Below are 19,077 nucleotides of genomic sequence, written 5' to 3' on the forward strand. Positions count from 1 at the left end.
ATAAAAATTGGCAGCGTAACAGTGATTTGTTCGTGCACACTTTTATCAACCGTAGAATTGCGCTAATTAAAGTGCCCACCACACGTCTTACTGCATAATTGACTTCTGCACTATGTTCTGGTTTCGTGTATTACAGTTTATGGCTCTTGATAAAATTGCATTAGTGGCTATTTAAATCGTAAGAATATATGTGTTTCATTCTCGTGTGCATGCTACAATTATACTATTGCAGATATTAAAAAGTAAAACTGTTTTGGTTTTAAAGTACAACACGTCCGTTCTGTCTAACCGGACGTCTATTTGACACGTCCGCGACGTTGCCATGATTAAGATTCCGGCTTGTGTCAAGTTGGCAGCCTCGCGGGGCACCGGTGTGTCGATTGAAGGCTCTTCACTGCGACAGCGCGTGGCAAAACCAGAAGGTGAGTGATAAGGCAGTATCTGCTTCAAGCGCCATGGATACATGTAACAGAAACTATATTGACGTAAATAAATAATATTGTGATAGCCGTGCCACGAAGCATAACATTCCGAATAAATGGTACTCCGTTTTGTAGAGTGAATTTGATGTTCCTGACGTTGTTTCATTAGGAACACGTGGTACTAATATGCGAGGCGGGGGGGATTAGTGTTTAACGTCCCGCCGACAATGTGGTCATTAGAGACAGAGTTCAAGCTCGGATTAGAGAAGGATATAGGCAGTGCCCTTTCAAAGGAACCATCTCGCCATTTGCCTGAAGCAGTTTAGGGAACTCAACGGAAAACCTAAATCAGGATGGCCGGACGCGGGTCTGAACCGTCGTCCTCCCGAATGCGCTACCTCGCTCTGTAAACAGCCGCGTGTAATGGCTACAATATAACGTTCTACTGCAAATGTGTTTAGGAATGAGGCTGTCTCCTGTCCTCGCGTATCAGCCCATTGATTTGAGAGCTGGAGCTCTGCAACACCTATCTGTTGACCTACATCTTCGTCCATACTCTGGAAACCACTGCGAAGTACATGGGGTCGGTTCTTTCCACTATACCAGTTATGAAGGCTGCTTCCCGTTCCATTCGCGAATGGAGTACGGGTAGAATAAGTTCGTAAAGAGTTTCTGAGCGTGCTGTAAGTAGCCCAATCTTATTTTCGTGATCCGTATGGTTGTAGTATATTCCTGGAATTCTCACTTAAAGTTGGTTCTAGAAGATTACTGAGGAAGCTTTCAAGGCATGGTTTGTGTCTTATCTTCAGGCATTTGTCATTCATTTTTCACCATTTGTGAAGTTCTCCCACAGGTGAAGTTAACACGCTGCGTCCTCCCTTACCAAGAAATCCTTAATCCATTCATAAATTTCTTTTCCTACCCCACACGATCGTATTTTCGACTATAAGCGTAGATACGGTACTGAGCCAAATTTCGGAAGGAACCTGGAAAGAATACCTGCTGTCTCGACCTTAGCGCGTACTCCTACAGCTGCCGCCCTTGGATTTATTATTCTCGACCATTTGTGCACTCCTATTACCACAGTCTAACATAGACTGTGCTACTACTATTCTAGCATTATTTCCAAAATTCAACATTATAAACATCGACTTGAACGCATATGTGCAGGTCAATAAGCTCTACGTACAATGCGGTAAGCCAATAGCGAATGAATGGGTTGGTTACTCCCGAGCGAATGCTACTATTTTTCTGTTTGCTGAGCACAGTCGAAGATATTTGTCAGTTTCGGGCATCCAGTCTGTCAAAAATCTTCTTTATGGATGTAAATCATCTTGGATTTTGTTCCTTTTCCCTGGCTTCAGAACCGAATTTTATTATTGCGGTTTATAGTTAGCAATATTATCAGTATCATGAAAGAAGATAAGCTCAGATACAATTTATCGAATCACACGAAGAGTTTACATATTCACATATCCTCTTATCTTTCACACTGCAATATGATTTCGCAACAAATCTCACTCAAGTGGCCCCTAGTCGGTCAATATTACTGTACAATAATGTTGTGCAATAACGGTATTATTTAAGTTCTCTCTAGACTGCTCGAAAATAATGTGCAGTACAAAGTCTGGTTCGAAATTTTGGACGCTCAAGACATTGTTGCTATAGTAATTGCTCTACCTTCTTTCAACCTGAAGGAAGAAGGTGGACGAGAAACTGATATAATGGGAGTATGATATTCACTTAAGATATATTATTAAGAAAATTGTGGTTCTACAAGATAAATGATTAGCGTATTTTATTTTGTGTTTATGGGCCAACATTTCATAAGTTACTGGAAATGGCTACCCTTAGGTTTATTCTTAAAGATTTTTTTCCAGAAAGCTTCTCTCGTAATTGTAGGATACAGTACTTCCCTGCGTATTTAGTGAGCACCAGCTTTTCAGAATTATTCTTAATTTTCCCGTTTTTTTAATTCATCTTCCATCCCATAACATCGACAATAATTTGTACATTTAGATGCACTCTAATACGAGTGACTGTAGTATATTCGTACAGTAATCATTTAAAGCCAGTCCTTGAAACTTTGTTAACAAAAGTTGTCGGGATAGTTTACTTCCGCCTTCAACAGTCTTCCAGTTCAGTTCCTTTAGTATCCCTGTGACACTAGCCACGGATTAAACAAACCTGTGATCATTCGTGCTGTTCTTCTCTGTATACGTTCAATATCCCTCGTTAGTCCCACATGCTTGAACAACATTCTAGGACGGGTCACACGAGTAATTTGTAAGCAGTCTCCTTTGTAGATATATTGCACTTCCCCAGTATTCTACCAACAAACCAAAGTCTACCACTTGCTTTACCCGCGACTATGCCTATGTGATAATTCCATTTCATGTACCTTCAGTATGTTACACCCAGTATTTGTATGAGTTGGCCGAATCCAACAGTGACTCACTGATATTATAGTCATAGGATACTACGTTTTTTCAGGTTTTGAAGTGCACAATCTTAAATTTCTCGACATTTAAAGTAAGTTGCCAATCTTTGCACCACATTGAAATCTTATCAAGAGCTGACTGAATATTTATGAAGCTTCTTTCAGATAATACTTCATTATAGATAACTGCATCATCTGCAAAGAGCCTGACATTACTATTAATATTGTCTGCAAGATCATGAATATACATTGTGAACAGAAATTGTCCCAACACACTTCCCTGGGGCACATCCGAAGTTACTTCTACATTTGATGATAGCTCTCCATCCAAGATAACATGCTGTGTCCTCCTTACCAAAAAATTCTCAATCCAGTCACAAATTTCACTTGATACTCCATATGATCGTACTTTTGACAATAAACGTGGTGTGGTACTGAGTCAAATTAAAAAATACTGCATCTACGTGATTGCCTTGATCCAAAACTTTAAGTATGTCATGTAGAAAAGTACAAGTAGGGTTTCACATGATCGATGTTTTCGGAATCCGTGCTGGTTGGCATTGAGGTGGTCATTCTCTCCAAGGTACCCCATTATGTTTGAGCTCAGAATATGTTGTAAGATTCTACAACAAGTCGATGGCAAGGATACTGGAGGGTAGTTTTGTGGATCGCTTCTACTGCCCTTCTTGTAGAAGGGTGACCTGTGCTTTTTTCCAAGAATTGGACATGGTTTTTAGTTCGACGGATCTACGATAGATTATAGTTAAAAAGAGGAGCTAACTTAGCCGCAAATTCATTATGCAATCTGATAGGCTTTCCATTGGGCTCTGGAGCTTTTTTCATTTTTGACGGTTTCATCTGTTTCTCAGCACCACTGACAGTAATACATATTTCATTCATCTTTTCAGTGGTATGAGAATTAAATTGAGGCAATTCTCCTGGATTTTCCATTGTGAAGGGACATTTGAAAACGGAATTAAGCATTTCAGCTTTGCTTTGCTACCCTCAATTTTAGTTCCTGTCTCATTCGCTAGGGAGTGGACCCTAACATTGTTGCCACTAACAGCCTTTACATACGACCAGAATTTCTTTGGGTTCTGTGAAAGATCACTGGACAATATTTTGCTACGGTGGTCATTGAAGGCATCACGCATTGCTCTCTTGACAGCCAAACTCGTTTCATTCAGCATCTATCTATCTATAGTCTTACGCTTTGTTTTACACGTATTACACAGTAATCTCTGTCTCTTTAAAAGATTCTTTAGAGTGACTGTATACCATGGAGGCCCTCCTATTAGGGACTGTTGTACTAGGTACATATCTATCCAGTGTGTGGTCAACTATTGTTTTAAACTTGTGCCATAGTTCCTCTACGTGTCCCTGCACTGTACTGAAAGTTTCAAGTTACTCATTGAGCAATGGCATTACTGATTTTTTATCTACATTAATGAATGTGTGTATCTTTCTGCTTGTTTTGGTTGTTCTTTGTACTTTGATAATCATTGTTACCACAACCGCATCATGATCACTGATGCTGGTTTCGATGGAGACAGCCTCAGAGAGGCCAGGTCTATTCGTTGCCATTATGTCCAACTTATTTTCAACATAAGTGGGGTTCCTAACTATCTGTACTAGTTAGTTTTTAGAGAAGGCAGTTAGTAATGTTTCACATGATGTCTTATCACGCCCACCACTAACAAAATACTAATTTTCCTAATTAATTGTTGGATGATTAGTCTCCACCAATGATTACAGTATGGTTGCTCAATTTACGTTCAAGCGAACAGAGCAGAGGTTTCCTCTAGATTACGCCAGGAGATGAGTCCGGAGGGCGATAGGAGGATCCAGTTATCATACTATGTCACCCCTGATGCTGAGTCTTGCCCAAACCATCTCATGTGCAGTTTCAGTTTCTATCTCAGTGAATTTAAGTTTCTTGTCTACTGCAACAAATATACCTCCTTTATTTCCCATTTGCCTGTCCTTTCGATACACACTTAAATTTTCCCTAAAAATCTTACTGCTATCAATTTCAGGTTTCAACCAGCTTTCTGTACACAGTATTATGTGAGCTTCACCGCTTTTCGCCAGTGCTTCAAACTCTGGCACACTGTTGCGAATGCTTTGGCAGCTTACCATTAGGACTTTAATACTCTCACCTGAGAGACGCGTTCCTTTCGATCTTACACTGATGCTTCTGGGTTTCCTATAGCTATCTGGATTGGTTGGAGAGAGTCCTGAAACCATTTAGGGGGCCACTACGGTTCTCAACCCCATGGTGCAATCCAGGAAGTCGCAGCCTAGCTTGTCAGAGAAATTTCGAAATATCTGATTCAGCCCTTCCACTCGATTCAGAACCAAAGAGCCACAACCAGTTCTGGAGGCAATGCTGCAAATTGTGGGCTTCGTTGGAAGTACATGAGCAAGGCTGGTCTTCTCAACCTTCTCTGCCAGTCGCTGGAATGACCCAAGAATGACCTCAGAGCTCAGACGATAGGCATCATTTATTACAACGTGTGCCACAATCTGAAGTGGGTTGCACCTTGTTTCCTCAATGACTGCTGGAATAGCGTCTTCAACATGCTGAATGAGGCCTCCAGGAATACACACTGAGTGCACCTGGTGCCCTTTCCTGCCCCTTGGCGCCATTTCCCTATGGGGTACCATCATTCGCCGTACGTTTGAACTATCGACGATTAATAGACCCCTACCTTTTGCGTTTGCCTCCTCTCGACACTTGACAAAAAAAAAACAGGTTTCCGTGTTTCCCAAAACTGGTGAAGTGAGTACCACAGGCTCAATTTCAGTTTCGGTGAGAGACAGCACCTCAGACTTGTTGGTTAGGGGGATCGGTACAACACCGTGAATCCTGTTCTTGTACATATTGTATATTACCTATCTTTCGCTATAGCTTACCCCTATTTTTCTCAGAATTTTGAACATCTTGCACCAATTTACACAAGTGAATGTTTTTTCTAGATCGACGAATCCTGTGAGCATGTCTTGATTTTTCCCCTGCCTTGCTTCCATTATCAGGTGCAACGTGAGGACTGCCTATCTGGCGCCTTTACCTTTCCTAAAGCCAAAAAGATCGTCACCTAACATATACAGATCTTCAATTTTCTTTTCGATTCCTCTGTGTATTGTTCCTGCATGCAGCGTGGATGCATGAGTTGTTAAGCTGATTATGCGATAGTTCTCAGACTTATCTGCCCTTGCCGTCTTTGGAATTGGGTGGATATCTTTCCTAAAATCGGATAGTACAGCGCCAGTCTCATAGATTCTACACACCAGCTTGAATACCGACTTCCCCCAACGATTTTAGAAATTCCAATAGAATGTAATTTACTTATTCTGCCTTATTGAATATCTTATTTCAGAGACCTCTGAAATTCTGACCCGAATATAGGATCCCCTATGTCATCCATATCGGCTCGAATTTCTTCTTCCGTTACATTATCAGGTAAGTCCTCCCTCTCAAATGGTTCCAATGGCTCTGAGCACTATGGGACTTAACATCTGAGGTCATCAGTCGCCTAGAACTTAGAACTACTTAAACCTAACTAACCTGAGGACATCACACACATCCATGCCCGAGGCAGGATTCGAACCTGCGACCGTAGCGGTCGCGCGGTTCCAGACTGTAGCGCCTAGAACCGCTCGGCCACTTCGGCCGGCCCTCCCTCTCATAGAGGCCTTCAATGTACACCTTCCACTTGTCCGCCTTCTCTTTTGCGTTTAACAGTGGGATTCCCATTGCACTCTTTAATGTTACCTTTTTTGCTTTGAATTTCGCGGAAGGTCGTTTTGGATTTTCTGTATACTGAGTCAGTCCTCCCGACAATAATTTCTTTTCTGCATCCACTTCGCGTTGGCTGCATTCCACGTACAATTTATTTCATTCTTAAGATTTATATTGGTGTATTCCTGTCTTTCCCTGAACATTTTGTACTTTTTTCTTTCGTAGATCAATTGAAGTATTTCGTCTGTTACCCAATGTCTCTTCGCAGTTATCTTCCTTGTACCTATGTTTATGTGTCAAACGTCTGTGATTGCCATTTTGAGAAATATCCACTCCTTTTCAACTGAAATATTTCTCTGGAACTCCTTATCACAGTATCCGCATCCTTAGCGAACTTCAAATGCATCTCGTCATTCCTCATTACCTCAGTAGCCCACTTCCTTCCACACTGAGTCTTTCGGACGATTCTCTTAAACTTCATTCTGTTCTTCATCATTACTAAGTTGTGGTCTGAGTCTGTATCTGCACCTGCGCCTTACTGTCCAATACTTGATATTGAAATCTCTGACCTTGATGTAATCTAGCTTGCGCTGAACCGCCGATCCTGTCGCAGCAACTCAGCAACGATGTCTGCAGCAGGGAAAGAAGGCAATCTGCAAACCAAGAGGCTTCACAACAGCCTAACCGTGTACCCAATATCGACGGTCCGCCGCAGATCAAATTATAAGATCTTTTCTCAGTTTCTTGAAAAATCCATAAAGAAAAACATTAAGCTGTAGCAGATTCAACCTAGAAGATAAGGATAGAAGCTACAAAATTCACCAGTTCCTGTTGTAGAATAGTTTTATCGTAAAAAATATTTTTAACAGTTCAACAAAGTCACAGAGTTTTTATATGTTTATTGTGCGGTCTGACACTCCTTGATATCTTTGCCAGAGTAAACTGAAATTCTCCTAATTTTTCCTTAAATAATTAATTAATGTCACTAAAGAATCAATCTTGTTCTCATTTAACGAAATATTCCACTTTAAAACCGATCTTCTTGACCACAATCGCTGATAAAGTTTTAAAACAGAAATTTAATACACTTCATAGTACCGATTATTTTCAAAACGTCAATACGTGTCGACTTCTCATTAATAAAACTTTAAACTAGTTAATTATTGAAGATCGTCCACACTCCTGATAAAATTCTGCCAGAACCTCTTCAAAGAGTCTGAAGTTTAAAAAAATTTGCAAATTTCACACATAAGTAATATTTACGATGTACGTCGAAACAAGAGTCAACTGACTGTTTTAACTTCCAATTCGAAGTTTATTTTAACAGTTGATAACCAATTGACATCCAATTACAAACTTTATCATTCCACATTCAACATTGAACTCCTTTTCATTTTATAAAAAAAAAAACATAAAACTTATTTTAATAATGGTCAGCATGATGTTTCAACGGTTCTTCCAGCCGCCGGCCGTCGACTACGATGCAATAGTGGTTAGCTCTCGTCGTCCGCCGCGTCTGGAGTCCCCACTGGATCATTTTGCTGCGACGATCCACATGAAAGAAAAGAAACAAAATCTTTTTAAATAACAAGTCTCCACTTTACATACTACAGATAAATAAATACATGTATTAACATTTCTTACCTGGCATCGCTCAAGCGGTAAAGAAACGCGATGTTTCCTGATTAGACTTTTGAAACTCCACAAGCTGGAACCTTCCAATGTTTCCGAGTCTTTTGCTAGTATACCTCCTCCTCTTGTGATTCCTGAACGGAGTATTCGCTATTACCGTCTGAAATTTATCGCAGAACTCAATTAGTCTTTCTCCCGTCATTCCTACTGCCAAGCCCATATTCTCTCGTAACGCTTTCTTCAATTCCTTCCCCCATAATTGTGTTCCAGTGCCCCATGATTATTAAATTTTCATCTGAATTACCTGTTCAGTATTGTAATGTACTTGCTCTTTGTCTTCATCTGCTGCTTGCGACGTTGGCATGTATACGTGAACTATCGTTCTCGGAGTTGGTTTGTTGTCGAATCTGACGAGAACAACCCTATCAATGAATTTTTCACAGCAGCTCACTCTCTACCCTACTTTCCTATTCATAACGAATCCTGTTCCAGGTATATCATTTTCTGCCGCTGACAAGAAATCCTTATCTTCTTTCCATTTCACTTCATTGGCTCTCACTACATGTAGAGTGAGCCTTTGCATTTTCCTTTTTAGATTTTTCTAGCTTTCCTACTACGTTGATACTTCTGACATCCCATGACCCGACTCGTCACACGTAATGCCATGGTGGGTTATTCTAATTTTTTCTCATGGCCGCCTCCCCCTTAGCAGTCCCCGTTCCGGAGATCCAAATGGGTGACTAATATCAAATCTTTTGCTTCAGAATACAAACAGAAGATTAAAACAATGTAACCCATCTGTCGTTGGGAGGCGCTAGGTCAACGAAGAGAGAGAGAGAGAGAGAGAGAGAGAGAGAGAGAGAGAGAGAGAGAGAGAGAGAGAGAGAGAGAGAGGGAGGGAGGGGGAGGGGGAGAGAGAGAGAGAGAGAGAGAGAGAGAGAGAGAGAGAGAGAGAGAAACTTGCCACGGTAGTGAGTGCTTTTCATGGCCTGTGGTCGGCGTGTAACGGTCTAGGTATACTGGGTGAGCCAGTATACTGTCCCGCTACTGTTAAATATTTCTCTCTTTTTACTTTTAAAGTAAATATGTGCTACGTATATGGCTGTACGTGGTAGAGAGAAGTAAAAGCAATAGCAAAAAATGGAAAAATTATTTAATTATCCCTTCTGTTAATTGAGATCATGTTCTCTGAATTTAAATTTTTGCTGTCTTAATTTTAATGCTGAGAGCCTCGAATAAGGTTGATGAACATCATTCTTAGTGAAAATATTTCTATCGGTACGTAAGAACATGCCACAGCCTGTTGCGAAAGTACTCATTAAGAAACTGCAAACTGACTTTAAATTATGTTGCTCCCATTCATTAATATGCCGAAAATCAGAATGTATAATTTACTTTCCTGTCTCACAATTTAAAGAAAATTAAGTCTGCCGCAAAATGGCGGCGTATTGTTGCGCGCCAACTATGTTATTTCTCGAAGCTGCAGTCTTACGTAATACATGACAAATGCTTAAATATTTGAGATGGAGGGTGCCATTACTACATAAATAACCGCAAAGTATTACCTAATACATATATTATTGTTATTTCTCACAATACAGACCGTATACAACAGCGTAAGTAATATGCGTCTACATTCGGCTACTCCAGAGAGCAAGGTTCATTAATGTCCGATCTTGTGCATCCTTTTAAGAAGAAGACCTCAGAGTTTATTACATAATATGCTATTCACAGACGTTACGGCACTCTGTTAATTCTTTGCGTAGGGAAATAAAATTCTTTCACACTTTTTCTCACATCAACAGTGTTTATCACATTTTCATCGTAACACGTGTGAAAATTAATAATCAGATGCCACATGGGATGTTCTTCACGGTGATGCGTGTAAAATTTTACATTATTTAAAATGTTTCTTCCATATAGGGACGCTGTATCAGAACTTTCTTTCAAAGATTGTTCAGGGATACCTTCTAAGTATTTTAATACGAAGGTCCCAAACTCTCCTGGAGCTCGTTACGTGATTATTGCATTTCCATTGGTTTCTTTCCCCAATTAGCTTTGTATCTGTATTGCACTGAAAATCGTGCACAAAATTTCAAATGTCGGTGATATTCGTTGTGTGTAATTTTTTTTTTTCACGCTCTAACTTTGCACTCGATGTTAGGAACCCAATGGATGTACAGTAGTTACAATACTGTTTTGGTCGTGGCGGTCCTCTTCCTTGGCCAGTTTGGTCGCCTGACATGACGCAAATGGACTTCTTATTCTGGATGCAAGTGCAGAGCCGAATTTACGAGATTCCGGGTGGTATTCGCACGGATCTGGTTGTTTGGATTATCGCAGACGCCGAAGTAGTACGCCAAAACGCCTGGAATTCTTGAGCGTGTAAGACAGTCGATGGTGCGTCGCTGAAACACACTGTCATGCTCATGGTGGTCGACAGTTTGAAAGAAATCTGTCAGGGAACAGTCCTGCATTTATTACGCTCTGTACTGTACTGTACATCAGCGGCGGCTCGTGACCAGAGAAGAATGTGGTGCACTTTGCTCTCGAAGGAAAACATCAACAAAAGAGAGAATGCTCATGTTTTTGTAATGCCTGATATAAAGACTGCTCGCTCGTGTCACTCCTGCATCTACTCATGATAAAACCAAAAGTGTACACAGAAAAAAGTATTACTTTTGCAGAATAAAAGGAATTAAAATCAACTGCAGCTCTATGTACTCAAAAAGTGGTAGGCATGCCTTACTAACCTTTTCAGCAGGACTGATGTTAACGCCGTTCGATTTTATCTCTAAATTTGAATGTGGTGGTGATCACTTGTACAGGAACTCCAATCTTCTTTCCTTCATATTTGCAAATCTTTCAATCACTCTTTGATTGATGTCTGCAATTCATAAGACGAGGTCTCGCTCAATAGAGAGCATCGCAAGTGCTGATAGTCTTTCTTGGTCCGTAGTATTCCGCAAGTAGGTTTTGATGCGTTTCAGCGAAGAGAAACAACGTTCTGCTTCTGGTGTGGTAATTGGAATTGGAATTATCGCTTTCAGGAGCTTCACAGATTCGCTCAGTGTATCACAAAGATTATTGTCTGTTAGGTAATCCAGAAAGCTCAAAGCTCCACACAAGCTTTTGAACTCCTCTCTTCCATAAATAACAGAGAGTTCTGTTCGAAGTTTCTTTGCTTCCAAAAAAAGAGCAGCATTCTATAGCAGCTCTGAAAGAAGTTTCTGGAAAACAGGAAGAGTAAGTAGCGAATTTCTCTGGTAGAAAGAGAGAGGCTGCAACTAGGTGTCCAGGAAACTTGAATGTTTCTTTTGCCTCGTAACTTATGACATCACATATTTCTTTTGCCTCCCGCAGTAGATTACACATCGCTGCGCCATCTTCATTCAGTTCTCCCTCTTTTATGGTACTCGTGTAAACCTGTTGAATTTTCACTCACTCCTTCCCTAATGTTCGAAATTTCACGCTCAAAAGCTGTCAGCTGATTTTGTGCGTAAGTTGGGTCAATATCCATTTTTTGTAGCTAGTTGTACAAAATATCCACATGGATCAAGATTTCATGAAAAAATGAAACCCAAAAAATGAACTTTCCATCCTTCAAAATTGTTACCAAGCCACAGGCTTGCAGGATCGTGTTCTCATTACACAGTTATTGACGCTCCTTGAGTGAAAATTCCAACGAGTAGGCATTGAATGTGGCAGTCGTTTTCGTACTATTTCGTCGAGAACTGCTGTTCTTTGAGGAGATGCTGAAAAGAAGCTGCAAAGTCCCTGAAGTTTAGTGAAGAATATTCGCACATTTTTATTATTGGAAGCGGCTTTAAGCATAATGAGATTCAACTGGTTGGCATAACAATGAATGTATGAAGCATTGGAAAACTTTTTCTTGACAAGAGCCTGCACCCCAATGTGACGAACCACTCATGACTGCTGCACTATCATATGTTTGCGCTATTAGCTTATGTGGGCAATTCCCCAAATGATTACCCTTAGGGGGCTCAGCATTTAGCTGCTGGGTACGGGCTTGGCGACCCCGAGGTCCCTGAGCTGGGGACTGGCAAGCGCCACCAGTCCTCAATACCGTAAGCTCTGAGTGTGCTTCAACGACCACCGTAAGGCGCGACTGTGGAATGTTGGACGGTACAGAGCCCGGGGATCTTGGTTTAACTGCCTGGGTCGCGAGGATGGTATAAATCACTATAAAAAAACCTCAATCTCAAGGTGTGCTGTGCGCCGAGGAGACGCATGGCTGTTGATGTAGAACAGCTGCTAGCGGGCGATCTCTGGGGAACCTGCCGCCCCCTGGTTGTATTAGGCTTACCCAGGGAAGCAGGGCTCTGTCTGGGTGGACATTCCTTTCCCTAGCTGCTCGTGGGACCACCATGAAAAGAAATACGAATAGTGTGCAAGCACAAGTCTCTAAGAAAGGAAAGTTCAATGCTTTACAGTATGACCCCCAATCGTTCCCTTCCCTGCCCACACCAGGGGAGGAACGGCAGTCTAAATTACCTGGTGAGACGTACTCTCCTCGATTTCTGGTTTGCAGCTGAACAGGTGGGGACTCATTTCTGACCACAAAGCCTCAGTTTTTTTGTGGAAAATTTAGAGGACAAGTTTGGAGAAGTTGAGGGCATGTCTAAAATGAGGTCTGGAGCAGTCCTCATACAGACAGCATCCCCAGCACAGTCATGGGCATTGCTTGCTTGTGACAAGCTCGGTGCTGTTGCAGTCTCCATTACGCCTCATAAGATCCCCAATATGGTTCAGGGACTTATTTTTCATTGTGACCCGTTGTTGCAGTCTGACAACAAGCTCCGTACAAATCTGGAACACCGCGGTATCCACTTTGTACGATGTGTCTTCAGGGGACCTAAAGATAGTAGGGTCGCCACCGGCGCCTCCATCTTGGCTTTTGAGGGTGACACCCTGCCCGAGAAGGGCAAGGTGATGATATGTCAATGTGATGTTAAGCCTTACGTCCCTCCTCCCATGCGCTGGTTTAAGTGCTGGAGGTTTGGGCATATGTCATCGAGACGTGACGCCAACCGTACCTGTTGGGATTGTGGACGTGCCTCCCACGCGAACGTCCCATGTTTGCCGCCCCCTGTTTGTGTCAACTGCGGACAGAAACATTCACCTTGCTCATCAGACTGCGTGGTTTATCAAAAAGAATGGAAGATTATGGAGTATGAGACCTTGGACAGGCTCACTTACACAGAGGCTAAACGCAAGTATGACCGACTTCACCCTGTGAGCCTTTCATCGACGTATGCTGCAGCAGCTTTGATGTCTCCATCCCTGGCATTGAGCCCCCAAGCTCAGCCACTTTTTGTGGACCCTCCAACCCAGCCGTCTATTCCTGCCCCTCTGGTAGATGGGGGAACACCCTCTTCCATTGCTCCCCTGTTTTCAACATTGGGAGTAACAACCCCTCCTTCTATGCGGACATCAATCCCCACCTCTGAGATGGAGAAGTTCCCGCCTCCTCCGGCTCCCGTCGCGCGGAAGTGATCGCTTGGTGCCCTCCATTCCACAGTTACTGCCTCTCCAGATGTCAGCCAGTGGCTGAAAAAGCCACCACCTGAGGGTCGTAGGGCTTCCAGGTCTTCCTCGGTCCATGAGACTGGGTCGGAAAAGCCCATGCAGCCTGATAAACCAAAGGACAAATGGGACCCTACCAAAAAGAAGAAAAAGCAAAAGGAGAAGGACATAGAGACATAAAAGGAGTTCACCACTGCACCTGAAGATGATGTGGAGCATCCAGCGTCCACTCAGGAGCTAGATGTTGCTCGACCCAAAGCTCCTATGGAAGTTGATTAGGCTACTTCGCAATTGGTGGCAGCGAGTGCTTCTAAGGCGTGACCTTCCCCCCCCCCCCCCCCCCCCCCAGGTTCTTTCATGTCTTCACAGTCAGATACCATTATCCTTCAATGGAATTGCCGTGGTTTCTTCCACCACCTTGCTGAGTTGAAACAGCTTTTGTGCTACTTCCCTGCCACTTGTCTGGCCCTACAGGAATCCTGGTTTCCTATTCAGCGGACCCCCTCCCTCTGTGGCTAACGGAGTTACTATAAGAACTGCCTAGAATACGACTGGGTGTCTGGTGGTGTCTGTGTTTATGTTCCTGCCACTGTTCCTAGTGCCCCAGTGCCACGTCACGTGGCTCTCGAAGCTGTGGCTGTTAGAATCCGGGCAGGAATGGAGGTTACCATCTGTTCCCTCTACCTTCCCCCAGATGAGATTGTCCCTCTTGGCCGACCTAGCTGCCTTGTTTGCCCAGCTCCCCTCGCCATTCCTCCTTTTGGGGGACTTTAATGCCCACCACTCTTTATGGGTTGGGGCCCAGATCTTGGGCCAGGGTAGGAATGTTGAGGCTCTCTTGGCACAGCAGGACATTTGCCTCCTTAACACTGGTGCTCCCACATATTTTAGCTTGACTCATGGCACATACTCGGCCATTGACCTCTCTCTTTGTAGCCCAGGTCTTCTTCCATAGCTCAGTTGGAGGGTCCACGACGACCTCTGTGGTAGTGACCACTTTACTGTCCTGGTTTCTCTTCCTCTATCCCAACCCCCTGACCAGCTGCAACGATTGTCTCTTTGTGGAGCTGATTGGGCAGCCTACACGTCAGCTACTATGGCCATTGCCCCGCTTCCTGGTGACATTGATTTGGCAGTGGACGAGGTCACTATGGCCATTGTTTGTTTTGCCGAGGCAACTGTCCCCTGCTCTTCAAGCACCCTAAGGCGTAAGTCAGTCCCTTGCAGAAGCTATCTGGGACTGCTGGCGAGCCCTACAACGACATCGGCGTCATCCTTCCCTAGAGAATCTGGTTGCCTTTAAATGGCTGTGGGCCCGGGCTCCGGTTAATCCAGAGGAGCAAACAGGACTGCTGGGAACGATATGTTGCCACCATAGGTTCTCGCACCTCCCCATCTCAGCTGTGGTCGCGGGTTCGGCGCATTTTTGGCTTTCGCCCTCATGCGTCTGTCCCTTGCCTTTCTCTTCGGGGTACACTGTGTACTGATCCAATCGCCATCGCCGAACATCTGGCAGAGTACTTCGCTTGTAATACTGCGACAGCAGGATACAGCGCAGAATTCCGCGCCATTAAAGTGCAGGCTGAGCATACACAGTTGTCATTTCGCACGCACCGTTGGGAACGATACAATGCCCCGTTTAGTGAATGGGAGTTCCAAAGTGCCCTTACAGCTTGCCCCGATACATCTCCAGGTCCAGACCGAATTCACAACCAGTTACTTCACCATCTGTCGGTGCACTGTCAGGGAGAACTACTCGCCCTGTTTAATCGCATCTGGATGGAGGGCGTTTTCCCAACTCGGCAGGATAGCGTTACCATCCCAGTGCTGAAACCTGGTGCAGATCTGCTGGTGGTTGATAGCTACCACCCTATCAGCCTCACCAACGTTATGTGCAAACTCCTGGAACAGATGGTGAGTCGGCGGCTCATGTGGATACTCGAAGCTCGGGGCCTCCTAGCCCAGCAACAGGGGTGTTCCCGTCAGGGCCGCTCAGCGATCGAAAATTTAGTCTCGCTAGAGTCGGCTATTCGTACAGCTTTTACCCGGCGAGAACATCTAGTTGCTGTTTTCTTTGATCTTCGGAAGGCGTATGATACCACCTGGTGCCATCATATCCTTGCTACACTGCACGAATGGGGCTTACGGGGTCCACTTCCGATTTTTCTACGGAATTTTCTCTCCAATCGCTCCTTTCGGGTTAGAGTTGGCACTTATTTTAGCTCTGCTCATATTCAGGAGAACGGTGTCATGCAGGGCTCAGTTCTCAGTGTTCCCCTCTTTTTGGTGGCAATTAATGGTCTTGCGGCTGTGGTGGGCTCATCAGTCTGTTCCTCTCTATATGTCGATGACTTTTGTCTTTATTACAGTTCCCCAAGCATCAGTGTCGCTGAACGGCAGCTGCAGGGAGCTATCCGTAAGGCACATTTTTGGGCATCCAACTATGGTTTCCAGTTCTCAGCCTCTAAGACCCGAGTGATGCATTTCTGTCTTTGTCAAATGGTCCACCTCCATCCAGTGCTCTACCTTGCCAATGAACTCCATATTGAGGAGACGCATCGCTTTCTTGGCATGCCGTTTGATGCTCAGCTCACTTTCACACCTCATCTTCGCAGGCTTAAACAACGCTGCTGGCAGCACCTCAACATCCTTCGCTGCCAGAGCCACACTGTTTGGGAGGCTGCACGAACAACCCTCCTACAACTCTATAAGGCCTTAGTCCAGTCCCATCTCGACTACGGGAGCGTGGTGTACGACTCAGCAGCACCTTCAACATTGCAGATGGTGCAGGGACTTATTTTTCATTGTGACCTGTTGTTGCAGTCTGACAACAAGCTCCGTACAAATCTGGAACACCGCGGTATCCACTTTGTACGATGTGTCTTCAGGGGACCTAAAGATAGTAGGGTCGCCACTGGCGCCTCCATCTTGGCTTTTGAGGGTGACACCCTGCCCGACAAGGGCAAGGTGATGATATGTCGATGTGATGTTAAGCCTTACGTCCCTCCTCCCATGCGCTGGTTTAAGTGCTGGAGGTTCGGGCACCCGATTCTCCATTGTGGCGTCAGCCTAGCGACAGGTGCCTTCCGCACTAGTCCAGTGACTAGCCTCTTGTAGAAGCTGGAATCCCTCCCCCAAGATACCGCCGACAACAGTTGCTTGCGTCATACATCGCCCGCGTCCATGCCTCGCCCGACCACCCAAACCGCAGGCTTCTTTTTCCATCTTCTACACTCCCCTCCCGACGACGGTCACCTAGGTCGGGTCTCCCGATCGCGGTCCGCATTCGTTCCCTTCTCTCGCCACTCGAGTCCTTTCCCCTTCCTCCATCCGTCCGGCCCTCTTCCTCTACCCCTCCTTGGTCGCTCCCTCGCTTGCGGCTTTGCTTGGATTTGTCCTGTGACTCCAAGTCCTCCGTTCCACCTGCCAGTCTTCGTCAACAATTCGTGGCTCTTCTTGCCTTGTTTCGCGACGCAGATGTAGTCTACACCGATGGTTCTGTGGTCGATGGACGCACTGGGTTTGCTTTCCTCCACGGCGACTTCATTGAGCAGCATTCCCTGCCTTGTGGGAGCAGTGTTTTCACTGCGGAGCTGGTTGATCTTTTCGTGCACTCGCTCACCTTTCCTCCTGCCCTGGGGAGTCATTTGTCATATGCAGTGACTCCCTGAGTGGATTGCAAGCACTGGACCAGTGTATCTCTCGGGATCCTTTGGTGCGCGGTATTCAAGATGCTGTTTTTGCTCTCGCCGAGTGTGGTCTTTCAGCGGCGTTTGTGTGGACCCCGGGCCATGAAATAGAGCGAGACGTAGATTATGGTGGTTTCAAGGGAAGCAATGGATGGTTGCATGACTTCAAACAATGCTGTAGGATTAAACCACGTTGTTGTTGTTGTTGCGGTCTTCAGTCCTGAGACTGGTTTGATGCAGCTCTCCATGCTACTCTATCCTGTGCAAGCTTTTTCATCTCCCAGTACCTACTGCAACCTACATCCTTCTGAATCTGCTTAGTGTATTCATCTCTTGGTCTCCCTCTACGATTTTTACCCTCCACGCTGCCCTCCAATACTAAATTGGTGATCCCTTGATGCCTCAGAACATGTCCTACCAACCGATCCCTTCTTCTGGTCAAGTTGTGCCACAAACTTCTCTTCTCCCCAATCCTATTCAATACTTAAACCACGTAAGATAGCGAGATGTCAAACAATTTCCAGGGTATATATGATAGTGATCTACCACTTCATGCACATGAAATTGCGCGCGACATAGATTATAGTAGTATCAAGGATAGCAATGGATGATTGCATGACTTAAAACAATGCTATAAAATTGGAAGAGGTAAGATAATGAAACGTCAAACAACGCGCAAACTTGACGATGCGCAGCAAACCGCAGAATCGGCCCGAAAATTTTTAGATGAGGTAAACAAACTTATCCCATCGTTCAGTAAAGAATTTGTGTTCAGCTCTGAACAATCGAAATTTGAAGCGGAAATGTATATGGAAGGAACTCTGGAAACAGAGGTACCAAGGGAGTTGTATCAAGATTAGCTAACATCAGTGCCTTAACGTATTCGTATGCAATTATTCCGAGTGTTAATCTGGATGGTAAATTGGCTGGAAAGTGATTTAGTGTGCTGCGAGAAGTTGGGAAGGCCCTGCCCCCTACGATTCCTTCTCGTGTACGCGATCTTGCAAGGACAGTAGGGAATATTTACGTCACAGCAAGCAACAGTGGGAAAATAGCCATAACAGAACTAAAACTATCGTATGAGCATTGCTTTTGGCCAATAGCTGGTCAAAAGAACTTGCTTTTGCTTGATTCCTGGTCTGCGTATAAAAATTATACTCCTTTAGAGCAAACATACCCTCCTGAAAAGTATGTGACGTTGCACTTTATACCACCTGGAACCACTGGACAAATTTACGACCTATGGGTGTTTGTGTTTTCCGTGCCTATGAAACATATTATCGTACTATCTGCAATTACGCCTTAGAGGAAAGCCAGTTTTACGATAACCTCCAGACTGTTTCGCATTCGGTTGCATGCCATACCATTCCATCAATTCTCATCACCACGTTACAGTAAAATGTTTCTATATACAATCTTCAAGACTGGATTACCTAGCTGAACGTGCTGTATGATTTGTAACTTCCAAGGAGTTCACCTTTGAGCTTGATGGTGTGAACCTTTGTGGTCACTGTGCCGTGCCATTTTTCATTCGGTGTTCGTGGTGCAAGTTAATGCTTTGTTTTGAATATGTCCTGAAAGTCGACGATATCCACCTTGTGACGT

At 44.2% G+C, this 19,077-nt stretch overlaps 1 protein-coding gene across 1 annotated transcript in view; it reads left to right on the forward strand.

Moving 5' to 3' along the window:
• The first annotated feature begins 338 nt into the window (after window positions 1-338).
• LOC126484143 (UDP-glucosyltransferase 2-like) overlaps window positions 339-19,077 on the forward strand; it is a 78,783-nt gene continuing 60,044 nt past the window's right edge. Inside the window, exon 1 of the mRNA XM_050107537.1 lies at window positions 339-422. The gene's annotated coding sequence lies outside the window, so the exon portion shown is untranslated. The remainder of the gene's footprint in view (window positions 423-19,077) is intronic.

This window comes from Schistocerca serialis, chromosome 6, assembly GCF_023864345.2.
Source record: "Schistocerca serialis cubense isolate TAMUIC-IGC-003099 chromosome 6, iqSchSeri2.2, whole genome shotgun sequence".
Taxonomy (NCBI): domain Eukaryota; kingdom Metazoa; phylum Arthropoda; class Insecta; order Orthoptera; family Acrididae; genus Schistocerca; species Schistocerca serialis.